Genomic DNA, 14,050 nt, shown 5'->3' on the forward strand with positions numbered 1-14,050 from the left:
AGCTCTTATTAAAAAGAATTTTTGGGTTTCAAATGCTTCCGTTTTATTTAAAATTGTGATTATTTCCCTGATGCACAGATTTCTATGGAACAGAAAGTTCTTCTGAAAACATATTAGGGATTCTGAAAAAGAAAATGTGTTGAAATCATAAAGTCACCTTTCACACAAAATAAGCAAACTGAGGCCTTTCTCCCATAGCTCAACTGAGGAGTGAGGATGCAAATTCAGGAATTAAAATTAAATAAATCTGTTACGCTGAGAAAGAGATGCAGACTCAACTGACACAAGTGTTCTTATAGCACTTAAGTCACAGGGGGCACAGCAACAGGCTTCTTCCTTTCCTTACAGAGTTTATAAATCTCTTTACTAAATTTACAAATTCTGAGATAGCTGTGCTTGACTGCCACCCTTGAGCTCCCATTTATCTCGGACATCTTTGTTCCTACCTGCAAGAATGCTGTGTAATGCTGTGAGAGCTCTACAGCCTTTGGAACCTCTGAAGTATTAGTTAACTCTAACAGAACTGTCACCTTTGCTTTCCACCAATGACTAGTGTTCTGGTGATTTGAATTGATAAAAATAAAATCCCTAGCATCAAATCTGAAGCCTTTCTCTAGAATTTTGGAAATTAAATTATGAATTAGATATTCAATCTCAAACATTTACATTGGATCAGGAGGCTCACATTTTAGATGAAAGATGTGTTGTGTGCCTTACATAAAAAACTCCTTGTAGCCCACTTGTAAGACTCTCAGAGAGAATCTTCCCTCAGGAGGGAGATCCTCAAGCCCAATGACCAGACCGAGTCCACAGGCTGCAATCTGCAAGAGGATTTTTATTGATCAGGATACACAGGTATCTGTGGGCGTCCCAGTCAATTCGGAAGACTGGCACCCCTAGCAGAGCCAGGGTGGGCTTTTTATAGTATTTTGGGGAGCAGAAGCAGGCTTACAGAAGCAGATACATGGTTACAGGGATGTGATTGGTGGAGTAAATGAGGCATACGTGTATGTTACCTATTTTGGCTATAATCATAACAGTGAGTTAGCAAAAAGTACATGGTGGTCAGGGCTTCCGGGGGGTCAGGGACTTTTTCTTTTTCCTGCCAGGTGGCCCATGGAGCAGTGCCCATAATTTAGTCTGGTTTCTGCATTTTGTTTTCTTTTCTGGTCTGTTTCGTCTAAATGATGGGTCAGCTTGTCCCACATATCTAAAAACTTACTTTTTACTTCTATAGTTGAGGGCCTTGGGCTTGTACAATTCCCTTTCTGGGAGGGGGTCTTTCATTCCCCCATTTTCTTTTTTTGTCCTTGAGTGGAATCTTCCACTCAACTTGGTTAAGGTACCTCTGTTTTTGTTGTTTCACCATCTGATACTGTTGTCTCAGCACAAAAGTTTGAATGACTGAAAGTCTGTATCTCTTATTATTCCTGTCTGATCTGCATAGAAACAACATTCTTCTTTTAGTGTAGCACACAGACTCTTTCTTTAAGGAATATCAGGTCTAATCTTTTCCTATTTTGAAGGACTACCTCTGAGAGGGAGGTTAGGTATTCTTGGAGGTCAGCTAAAAAGTCTTTTTTACTCTTTTTATATCTGAGTCAATGGCAGTTCTGAATTCTCTATAAGCCTTGCATTGTAGGGCAACAGCAGATGTCCTTGTGCTGTCCTTGTAGCACCTAGATAGCCTTAAATAATTCTCAACTCTCTTTTGTGTCTTATTAAGTCTTTAGCATCAGGATTCTAATCTGGACACTATCTGAACCTATACAAGGTCTTTTAGAACTTCTAAACTTATATAGGTTGTGATCCCTGAGGCACAGTCCCAAGAAGTGTTAGGAGTACTAACATATGTAATGTTACATCATTTGTAATAAAAATCAAGCCTATCCTTACACCTATTCCGAGGGAACCCAGGGCAAACAGGCAAACATGAAATTCTTGTTTCTAAAACACACTCCTCAAGTAAGCATTATAGCAACCTCCCAGTCACTTAAGTCTAGGGAGCTTTTTGAAGATCTGAGTGTCCCTCTAGGTCCCAGCTCTCAGCCCCAACAGCTAGTACGCTGCTGGTGAGGGCTGAGACTTGACGGCTCTCAGGGTGGTCAGCAGCACCAGGTACGGTCCTTTCCAGCGAGGCTCGAGTGTCTGGGCTCCGTGTCGTTGTATGTAGCTGCAGTCTCTAACCTGGAACTGATGGGATGTCTCAGGGGTCTCCGGGGCATAGGCTGCTGTCAGCTGTGAGCAGATTTCTTTCTGTATCACCTGTAGGTCTTTTAGCCTGGCATATAAATCATTATTACTATGACATGTTGGTTCAGTAACATCATCTAATACAGTCAGGGGAGCTGAGGCCCCATATAAGATCTCAAAGGGGGTAAGGCTGAATCTGGAAGGGGTATTTCTTGCTCTGAAGAGAGCAAGAGGGAAGGAGTGTCACCCAGTCTGTGCCAGTCTCCATGGTTAATTTGGTCAGGGTCTCTTTTAAAATTTTATTTATTTATTCTACCTGTCCTGAACTTTGAGGTCTGTAAATATAACGTAATTTTCAATCAACCTCTGAATACTTGGCCACACCCTGGCTTACCTTGGCAACGAAAGTAGGGCTGTTGTCTGACCAGATTACCTTGGGCACTCCAGACCTGTGGAAGATTTCTTCTAGTATCTTCTTAATGACTATTGAGGCCGTCTCTTGCTTGGTGGGGAAAGCTTCTACCTATTCCTGAAAAGATATCTATAAACACTAGGAGACATTTATAACCATATTTTCCTGGTTTTATCTCTGTGAAGTCCACTTCTCAGTAGTATCCAGGCCGTTCCACATGGAGCCTCATACCACAGTCAACTTTCCTGAAAACAGTTACCTTTTGGCATGGTATACATCAGTGCACTATCTGTTCCACGAGATACTTGAGACCTGTGACATAATATTTAGTTTTTGAAAATGTCTGGATGAGTTTGCTTACCCCTAAGTGAGTCCATTGATGTATTTGTTTTACCATGGCCTCTGCCTGTAAAAATTGTAGCAGGATCTTCTTTCTCGTTGAGGTGTACCAGAGTCTCTTCCTCGGCCTGGCTGGGTCATGTAGGGCCCTTAACAGAGCCAGAATCTCTTTTTTTTTTCTTGCCCTCAGATGTCAGCAGGCCCCTCTGCTGATGGGCTGTAGCAAAGGCATATGTGCTGTCCACATAGATGTTAAGTCTCTTTCTCAGCCCAAGGGCTTTGGTGAGGGGAGCGAGCTCTACCCTCTGAGTAGAAGTGCCTTCTGGTAGGGCCTGAGCCCATATGATTCTGTTTCCATCTACCACTGTTGCCCCAGCCCATCTTTTTCCTTCTCTAAGAAGCTGCTCCCATCTATGAACCAGATGGCATCTACCCCATCTGTTGGCTGATCAGTCCGATCTTTATGCCACTCCTGTGCTTTAGTGAGCACCTGCTGACAGTCATGAAGGGGGGTGTCTAGGTCGGGGTCCGGGAGCAGGGTTGCAGGGTTTAGACTCGTAGGGGCAGTCTGGAATCACAAGGAACAAGTGGGATACCCGGCCCACGCCAAGCTCCACCGTTCTTCGGGTAGTCCATGAGTATCATTTGTTGCCAGTAGCCCCCGTATTCAAGGTCTTTTGCTGGACTCTAGCCCATTTGGGCGTAGGAGCACAGAGTGTTGGGCCCCCGTATTCACAAAACAACTGGGCAGGCTTCCCTTCTATCTTTGCGCATAGCCAGCACTCTAGGACCAAGAGGCTTGCCTTCCGGGTTGCTGGAGAGGCCCTTCTTGTTCTTCATGGGGCAGTCCCTGACCCAGTGTCCTTTTTCCTTGCGATAGGCACACTGATCTTTAGCTAGGAATTCTCTTCTGTTGCCAGGTACTGTCTTCCTAGGTTTCCTAACTACTGTGGCCAGTATATATTCCTCTCCTATCTTTTATCTCTCTTTAGCTCTCTAGCTTCTTCTTTTCTTCCTTAGCTTCCTGCTCTTTTTACCTTCTTTCCCCTTTCTCTTCCTCAGTCTCTCTCTCATATCTTCTGCATCTTCCTCTTCCTCTTCCTCAGTCTCTCTCTCATATCTTCCTCTACAGCTATTAGATGCTGTCCACTTATGTAACTACACTTCAACTTTACTTTCTCTGCAACTTACACTAACTCTCAGCAACTTAGCTTAACCCTTCAAATTTCTGTAACTTTCTCTCTTTATATCTTTTCCTTATCTTAGCCAGATTGGTGGGGCATTTTCCAGCCCCTCAGAGACCCACCCTTGGAGCCTGGTGGCAGACCTGGAGCACTCCCTACCTTCAGGGGTATTCAAGTCAACAGTCAGGAGTGAGGGTCTTCCATCCATGTCTGGAACATTCTTTCTGGCCTCCAGTAGGATTCCGTCTTTCCTCAGTGGTAAAGAAGACCTGTAACAGTTACTAACAAGCATCTCAAATGGGATGGTGAGAAAACAAGAGAATCTTGAGAATAGAGGTCCACTGAAGAGGACAAATAGCATTTAGTCACACAGCTAAACCAGGAGGACTTTTTGGGACAAAAAGGCTGTTGTAAAAATAAGCACAAGCTTTGTGTCTGTGAAACAGAACGGCAAGCAGAGGGAGCTGATCTGTTACCGACCATCTCTCTGGACTTAAGAACTAATAACAAAAGGATGGAGAGATGGTTAGGACCTGGGTGCTAGATACCAAGTGGCTGACAAAAGAATTGTAACCAGTTCTCCTGGGACTTTCAGGAGCTCAGTAGCAGCCCTTTACCAAACTGTCTCAGTGGGCTAAAGGCCCATGGAAAAGAAAACATTAATCCTGACCTTGGCCACAGCCAAAGCCCGAATTCTAAATTTTGACTGCCAAAACAAAGTTCATCACAGTTTGTTGTAGATTCCCTCCGAAACTATCTCAGGGGCTTCTCTGTCCCCCAACCTGGGGCATTTTGACCACAGGGGCAGGAACTGGCTGCTGTGGGGATAGGATCAAAGGCACTCTCCATGTCAATGATGACTAACAGGGAAGGTTACTTAATGTTGGAGATCAACTCCTCTCTTGGAATAGGGCCAGCAGATATGGCAGGCTCCCTTAAAGAACTTCTCTTAATGAACACTCTCCTTCTGTGAGCAAGTGTTGAAGGTCTGGTCACTGAAGGCAGCAACTGGAATTATTATTTTTTTTCAGGGCCAAAAGTCTCATAAAACAACCACTACATTTATATTATCTTTTTGTTGTCAAAGCGTCAACCCCAGCCGGCCTCATCACCTTGAAACTCCTCTTACGCTGACTTGGCCTGAGCTGCGCCACTGCCCACGCACAGCCTGCAGCTTGCTAGCAGGCCTGCATGCTTGTCACCCTCAGCCCCTATATTTTCCTACTCTGTGCTGTCCCTTCCTTAGAAGCTGTGAATGTTTAAGCAACAGGGAGAATTTTTCTTCAGGATCTAAGGTAAAGCTTTCAGGCTCTTGTTAATACCTGCTTCAGACAGGGTCACTCACTAACCTGGAGTTCTTCATACACTACTGTTAACAGCAGCTAGAATGGACAAGGGGAGCAAAGGAGGGGCATCTCTCCTTGGGGAGGAGGCTAAGAGAGAAAGATAAAACTCCCTAGCAGAAAACAATTTTTCTCAAGCAAATTATTTCCAAGTTAAGCACCAAGAGGACCAAGTAAAACTCCTTGACAAACAAAGCAAACAGTTTCATGATTTTAAACACAGTCGTCAGTCCAAGATTTTAAACACAGTCGTCTATCCAAAGTCCAAAAACGAAACAAAAGTCAAAAAGACACTCGACAATACCACAGAAAACAACCCAGACAAACAAGACCAAGACAAAGCATCCTATAACCAATTTCCACAGATGTTCAAAGAAAATTAGGACACAAAGAAGACAAACAATTCCAACAGTCAGACAGACAGACGCACCGCGCGGCTTCGGTGTCAAACTGAAACCAAAAATTCAGACAGAGGCGACAAGGGTCCGGATCCTTCAGTGGATCCGGCTCTCTCCTCTCTCCTCCAACCCAAAACCACGTATCCTTACGATACAGGCTGAGCCCCGAAAAACCGGGCTCTAAACACCCTTGGAACGTCTTCCAGGGCTGCGGGGGAGAAGTCCGAGCTCGTCAGCTCCTTCTCTGGCCCGCCCAAATACAAACAGTCTAGACCCAAGCCAAGTAACTAAGCATTTACAGAACAAGTCACAAAGCAAGACAAGACAGGACAAGACAAACACTGGCCAGCTTACCTCCCGGTGGGTGGTCGGTGGTCTCTAGGCAGAGGATCTCCGATCCCGGACGAGCCCCCATATGTAAGACTCTCAGAGAGAATCTTCCCTCAGGAGGGAGATCCTCAAGCCCAATGACCAGACCGAGTCCACAGGCTGCAATCTGCAAGAGGATTTTTATTGATCAGGATACACAGGTATCTGTGGGCGTCCCAGTCAATTCGGAAGACTGGCGCCCCTAGCAGAGCCAGGGTGGGCTTTTTATAGTATTTTGGGGAGCAGAAGCAGGCTTACAGAAGCAGATACATGGTTACAGGGATGTGATTGGTGGAGTAAATGAGGCATACGTGTATGTTACCTATTTTAGCTATAATCATAACAGTGAGTTAGCAAAAAGTACATGGTGGTCAGGGCTTCCGGGGGGTCAGGGACTTTTTCTTTTTCCTGCCAGGTGGCCCATGGAGCAGTGCCCATAATTTAGTCTGGTTTCTGCATTTTGTTTTCTTTTCTGGTCTGTTTCGTCTAAATGATGGGTCAGCTTGTCCCACATATCTAAAAACTTACTTTTTACTTCTATAGTTGAGGGCCTTGGGCTTGTACAATTCCCTTTCTGGGAGGGGCTCTTTCACACTCATGTAAATTAAAGAATGTACAGGCAACATTTCACCTGCCCCAAGAGACCTGTCTCCTGCATACAGGGTCCCCAATGACACAGGAATGCCCTAGGATGAGAGGCCTGTCTCCTGCAGACAAAGTCCATTATGACACAGTAGTGCTCTGAAATTTTCGGCTATCACTGTCTGGTAGGAAAATGGAGTTTGGAGAAAGAACAGAAAGGTAATATCTAGGCCTACTGCCCTTGGAATGACAATGGAAAAGGTAGGGTAGATGAAACACCCTGTCATCTTTTAAGCCCTTCATTCTGTCTTCTGGGTCCAAGAGTGCCAAAGCTAACAAGAACGGGTAAATTCACCTTAGTCAGATCACTAAGAACTATGCAGGATTTTTCTTGGTAATGTAAGACAAAATTTCTTGGATGTGGAACATCTCTAAATTGCAACCATTTCAGAAAAAGAAAATCTGCAACCAACAGATTGGGAAAAGATCTTTACCAATCCTACAACAGATAGAGGCCTTATATCCAAAATATACAAAGAACTCAAGAAGTTAGACCGAAGGGAGACAAATAACCTTATTAAAAATGGGGTTCAGAGCTAAACAAAGAATTCACAGTTGAGGAATGCTGAATGGCTGAGAAACACCTAAAGAAATGTTCAACATCTTTAGTCATAAGGGAAATGCAAATCAAAACAACCCTGAGATTTCACCTCACACCAGTGAGAATGGCTAAGATCAAAAACTCAGGTGACAGCAGATGCTGGCGAGGATACGGAGAAAGAGGAACACTCCTCCATTGTTGGTGGGATTGCAGACTGGTAAAACCATTCTGGAAATCAGTCTGGAGGTTCCTCAGAAAATTGGACATTGAACTGCCTGAGGATCCAGCTATACCTCTCTTGGGCATATACCCAAAAGATGCCCGAACATATAAAAAAGACACGTGCTCCACTATGTTCATCGCAGCCTTATTCATAATAGCCAGAAGCTGGAAAGACCCCAGATGCCCTTCAACAGAGGAATGGATACAGAAAATGTGGTACATATACACAATGGAATATCACTCAGGTATCAAAAACAATGACTTTATGAAATACGTAGGCAAATGGGTGGAACTGGAAAATATCATCCTGAGTGAGGTAACCCAATCACAGAAAAACACACATGGTATGCACTCACTGATAAGTGGCTATTAGCCCAAATGGTTGAATTACCCTAGATGCCTAGAACAAATGAAACTCAAGACGAATGATCATAATGTGAATGCTTCACTCCTTCTTTAAAAGGGGAACAAGAATACCCTTGACAGTGAATAGAGAGGCAAAGATTAAAACAGACACAGAAGGAACACCCATTCAGAGCCTGCCCCACATGTGGCCCATACATATACAGCCATCCAATTAGACAAGATGGATGAAGCAAAGAAGTGCAGACCGACAGGAGCCGGATGTAGATCGCTCCTGAGAGACACAGCCAGAATACAGCAAACACAGAGGCGAATGCCAGCCGCAAACCACTGAACTGAGAATAGGACCCCCGTTGAAGGTATCAGAGAAAGAATTGGAAGAGCTTGAAGTGGCTCGAGATCCCATACGAACAACAATGCCAAGCAACCAGAGCTTCCAGGGACTAAGCCACGACCTAAAGACTATACATGGAGTGACCCTGGACTCTGACCTCATAGGTAGCAATGAATATCCTAGTAAGAGCACCAGTGGAAGGGGAAGCCCTGGGTCCTGCTAAGACTGAACCCCCAGTGAACTAGATTGTTGGGGGGAGGGTGGCAATGGGGGGAGGACAGGGCGGGGAACACCAATAAAGAAGGGGAGGGGGGAGGGGGATGTTTGCCCGGAAACCGGGAAAGGGAATAACACTCGAAATGTAAATAAGAAATACTCAAGTTAATAAAAAAAAAAAAGAAAAGAGTGGAAAAAAAAAGGCACCGTCAATGCACAGCAGCATTCCTCACACCACCACACCACACAGTCAGTGCACAGCAGCATTCCTCATACCACACAGTCAGTGCACAGCAGCATTCCTCACATCACACAGTCAGTGCACAGCAGAGTTCTTCACACCATATTCAATGAACTGCAGTGTTCTTCACACCACACAGCATCCACAGCCATGAGTATCTGCACAGTTTTTCACAAAGCTCGAGTGCAGAATGCCCTTCACTGATTCCTTTAAAACAAATACTGGCCCCATCTGCAACACCACATTGGACAATGACTTAACATAGATTTACAGTCTATAATGGCCAGCACCCTATGCAAAAACAAGGTCAGAACAGCACGATGAAATCACACAGCAGGAAATGAGCAAAATCCTACCCACATATACCCTGGAAGCTTGACTAGTTGGGAAAGTTTCTATTTTATTGTTCCAAACTTGTAAGACAAATACTCCTGTAAAAATGGATATTGGGTCAGAAAATGTCCATAGACTTGGAATACTCAAAATGATTATTTATAAAGTCTAAAACAGCTGCAAATCTAAAGGAATGAGAAACACCTCAAGTGACCAGCCCTTACCCACATCAGGACAGAAAACCAGCTTGGTACTAAAAAATCCAGCATCTGCCTTCTCTTTCTTCTATTTAAACATAATTTATAAATTTTAAAACAAGAAATTAACTTCTTGGAGGAAGCAGTTAACAGCATTTTGTAAGGAAATATTATCCAGAAAGTACTCTACTGGAATTCATACCCTGGAAGTGAACAGTCAAATGCACTTACAATAGCATTCTATGGAAAGCTAATGAAATGTTTGAGAAAAAACTTAGGTATGGTATATAATTTCAGGATCATCAATATTCTGCTTAGAGATCATAATGTAACAACAAAAGAACTTTGGATCACATAGGGAAATATTATACAATGCAGTCATGTGCATGAAGCCTTACCCGGACATTACTGGAATTAGCACAACATTATGTGTATACTTTTGTACTAACAATAAAAATAACTTACCTTAATAACTGTGAGATAGTATATCATATAATAATGTATCATAAAAAGTGACTTCATGAAATGAAGAAAAATTTCTAAAGAAGTAATCAAGAAGATGTTATTTTATATGCACACCATCTGTATTTCCACCCAGTAGTTAACATTTTAGTTTACCTTTTTCATTGGTGAGACTGGTCCATTTTCTCCCCTGCAGTAGGGAGTAGGGACAAGGCAGCAGTCATCAAGTATGCAGTGTGTTACTGTTTCATAGGCATACAACCTGTGTTTTATTTACATATAAATATATGGATGTATGTAAAAAATTATGAATAAAATAATAAATTACATTGTACATTAATATATAAATAGAAATTATATATTATAAAAGAGAATTGTCTTATATAGGGTTCTTTAGAGTCACAGAACTTATGGGTAATCTCTGCACAGAGAGACAATTGGTTGATGACTTGCAGTCTGTAGTCCAACTCCCCAACCATGATCAGCAGCAGGTATGAATGGGAGTCCAAGGATCTAGCAGTGGCTCAGTCCCACAAGGCAGGCAGGCAGACAAAAGAGAGACTCTTCCTTCTTCCAATGCCCTCATGTAAATCCCCAGCAGAAGGTGTGTCCCAGGTTAAAGGTGCATACAACCACAGCTGGATCTGGGACTTGCTTTGTCCCAGGTGACCTTGAACTCAGAGACCTCCTTGCCTTAAGCTCCTGAGATTCCTAGCCACTTTGCCTCATGATCTCCATGCCAAGATGCAGTTCAGAATCTTGTATCTCCCAGCCTCAACATCAGGATCAAAGGTGAGCTTTACAATTCTGGGTTGTAGTTCATTCCACTTATAGTCAAGTTCACAACCAGGAATAGCCACTACGAGTATATACGATGTGTCATTATACATGCACAATATATATACATATAAATTTGAAAACACCACAACATTTTATTAGTATATGTTAACCGAGTAAAGTGACAGATGTGGCATTTGTCTGCACATCATGCATGGGTGGGAGAAGAAATTATAAGCCCTTGCATCAAATGAGGAGCTGCAGTTAACAGCAGCTGATAGAAATTCATTCTTCCTTGGGGGAAGGCCGCTGGTACGACTCCCAGTGAACAGCTGTACACACAGTATGTATGCATGACTAGGTCTAACAGGGCTTAATGGGATACAAAAAATGTGTTTATGTGTATTTCTGTACACACACACACACACACACACACACACACACACACGCACACACACACACACACACACACACACACACAGAGGGGTGGTTTAGTGGTGCTGATTTTTAACCCAGGATCCGATTCAGTTGGACCTCTGTGAGTTCTAGACTAATCTGATTTACACAGCCAGTCCCAGAGCAACCAGGGCAATAGAGTCAATAGGGGGATTCTGAGAGGAATCTTTTAGAATTTGGAGGAGAGAAGTTAGGGTTGATAAGACCATATTTTACTGTATACATGTATGGAAATTGAAATAAGTGAGAAAATACATGAACTAACTGAGAGGAAAAAAAAGTACACTCAATAATGGCAAGTTTTTGAACTGACTTTTGTCCAGTTACTTGGCAAAGCAGAAATAAATATGCCTTTAACTGATTTCATCTATGGCAATGACACTTTCCTTGAGTCAAAACACTTAACATAGATGATTGGAAATGACCTTGAAATCACAGTTACCCTCAGCATCCATGGGCTAGATTGAAAATTTATAGTTCTGATTAAAAAGCTGCAAGATATTTCATAACTTCGTATTATCAACTGCGGATTATTTTATAGATCTATAGAATTCCACACCTCAGCTGTTAAATCATTCAATTCTCCCAGTAAACATCCATGATACAATAAGGATGCCCTAATCTCTTTGAACAGGTGCTCTGGTGCAGACTCTGCCTGAGATAGCCCAACAGCTGCATCTTCTCTTGGCTCCTTCTAGAGAGCTTCATGACTCTGCTGAACAGGATATAAGGTTGGTTATTTGTTTGGATTTTACTTGGGATTTTTGACTTTAGCCTTTTCCCTGATACCTTTTCCTTAATTTGTATTCTATTTTTCTAATTTTTACTTTAGTTTATTTCAAGCACATTTTGTTACATGCAATTTTAAAATAACCCCGCACTAAGTCTGGCTAAACACAGGCATCCTTCAACATTGGAGGTCCTGCAACAGTGGATGTCATTGAGTCAGTGCCATTGAAATGACGGTGGAGGTCCAACAACAGAGGAATTATTGTGCCAGTAGAGGTCCTGCAAAAGTCTGGCTGCTAAAAGAGTGCATGCTCTAAATTGGAGGTCCTGAAGCAGTTAAGGTACTGCAACAGTCTAAGTATAGATACTGTGCATATCCTGTGCTAGTAGAGGTCTTGCACATTGGTGTTGCTCACCGTGAAGTTGATGAGACACTGAAGGTCCTGCCACAGTGGAGGTCCTTATAACAGTTGAGGTCCTGCAACAGTGGAAAAGCAGTGTGAATGGATAACCTGTGCCAGTAGAGTTCCTGCAGCTTGGAGGTCCTGAGAAAGTGGAAGGGCTGAGACAATGGAGGTCTTTTGACAATGCAGGTCCTTATAACCGTGATATAGGAGGTCTTGCGACAATAGAGGTCCTTGAAACAGTTGAAGTGCTGTGACAGTGGATGTTCAGGGACAGTAGAATTCCTGTGCCAGTAGAGATCTTGCAGTTTGGAGGTACTGAGTCTGTGGAGTTTCCTGACAGCCGAGGTACTACGAGAGTGGATGTCCTGTGACAAGGGAGTTCTTAGGGTAGTGCAGGTTCTGGGACAGTGGAAGTACTGCTACAATGGTTATCAAAATGCATGGAAAGAAGCAGCAAGGATGCCACCCAGACCAGACCATGGCAAATATAATGAAGATATTAATCCACCCCAACATCATATTGCTTCACCAAGGAATTGAGTCTGAGACACGTCTATACCTTCTCATGGAGCTCTTTGAAGTTCTACAGCTTTACAAATTCATCTGAAAGTCTGTGATAGTGGAGGCCTTAGACAATGTAAGACCAGCCACAATGGAGATCCTGTTCCAGTAGAAGTTCTGCAAAAGTCTAGTTGGTGATAGAGTGGATGTCCTGAGACAGTGGAAGTCTGGTGACAGTGGAGGTCCTGCACCATTAGAGGTTCTGGATCATTCGAGGTCCTGAGACATGCAGGTGCTCAGACAATGGAGTTCCTGCAACAGTGTAGGTCCTGTGAGAGTGGAGGTGCTAGGAAAGTGAAGGTGATGGACAGTGTAGGTCCAGTGTAGGAATATTGTGTTCCTACAACATTGGAGGTCCTGCAACAGTTGAGGCTCTCATACGGTGCAGTTCTTCCAACTTTGGAGGTCATGCAACTGAATAGGTCATGGGAAAATTGAGGTTCTGGGACAGTAAGGGTGTTGGGACAATGGAGGTGCTATGTCACCTGAGATCCTGGGACATTTGAGGTCCTGCAATATTGGAGGCCATAAGACAGTGTAGATGTCCTTGGAATAGTTGAAATCTGGAATAAAGGGAGGCTCTGCACCAGTAAATACACTGAGACACTGGAGATCCTGCAGTTTGCCTGGACAGTGAAGGTCCTACAAAAGTGGAGGTCCTGTGACAATGGAGGTCATGAATCGGTGCATTGGCACTGACCGTAGAGAGCCAGCAGCAGTGGACTGTCTTTGCCAGTAGAGGTCCTGCAAGATTCTAGCTGTTGTGAAAGTGGATATCCTACAACATTGGAGGGCTGGCATTAGTGAATGCCCTGAGACAATGGAGATCCTGCAGGAGTTGGTTTGCTTGGACAGTGAAGGTGCTACAAAAGTGGAAGTCTTGCATCAGTGGAGGGGCTTGGCAAAAATGGAGGTGCTGCCACACTACTGGTCAAGCAACAGTGAATATCATGAGACAGTGCATTTGCAGTGACAGTGGAGCTCCAGCAACTGTGGAATTTGTGTGCCAGTAGAGGTCCTGCAAATTCTAGCTGCTGAGAGGGTCTATGTCCTGCAACCTTATTGGTCCTGCAACAGTTGAGGTACTGCAACAGTGTAAGTCCAGCTACAGTGGATAACCTGTTATAGTAGAGGTCCTTTAAATTGGCCTTGGTGAGACAGTGGACGTCCTGTGATAGTGGAAGTCCTATGACACTGGAGGGGCTGGAACACTGGAGCTCATGCCAAAATTGCAGTTCTTGTAATGGTTGAGGTGTTGTGACAGTGGAAATCTAGCGACAGTGGACATTCTGTAGGACAGTAAAGGTCCTACAATATAAGAGTCCTTGGAC

At 43.6% G+C, this 14,050-nt stretch overlaps 1 long non-coding RNA gene across 5 annotated transcripts; it reads right to left on the bottom strand.

The window, feature by feature from the left end:
• Nucleotides 1-1,113: 1,113 nt before the first annotated feature.
• Nucleotides 1,114-6,439, bottom strand: LOC148007037 (uncharacterized). 5 transcript variants are annotated; one of them, XR_015646120.1, is made up of 3 exons: nt 6,224-6,439; nt 4,288-4,409; nt 1,114-3,161 (listed from the first exon to the last, which is right to left on the bottom strand). It is a non-coding gene; the product is annotated as an uncharacterized LOC148007037 (long non-coding RNA). The 5 variants fall into 5 exon arrangements; XR_015646119.1 differs by lacking the exon at nt 6,224-6,439 and having other exon boundaries at nt 1,114-2,917; nt 3,000-3,093; nt 4,288-4,843; XR_015646118.1 differs by lacking the exon at nt 6,224-6,439 and having other exon boundaries at nt 1,114-2,917; nt 3,000-3,161; nt 4,288-4,843.
• Nucleotides 6,440-14,050: the final 7,611 nt, after the last annotated feature.

The sequence above is a fragment of the Rattus norvegicus genome, chromosome 1, assembly GCF_021556685.1.
Source record: "Rattus norvegicus strain SHRSP/BbbUtx chromosome 1, alternate assembly SHRSP_T2T, whole genome shotgun sequence".
Classification (NCBI taxonomy): Eukaryota; Metazoa; Chordata; class Mammalia; order Rodentia; family Muridae; genus Rattus; species Rattus norvegicus.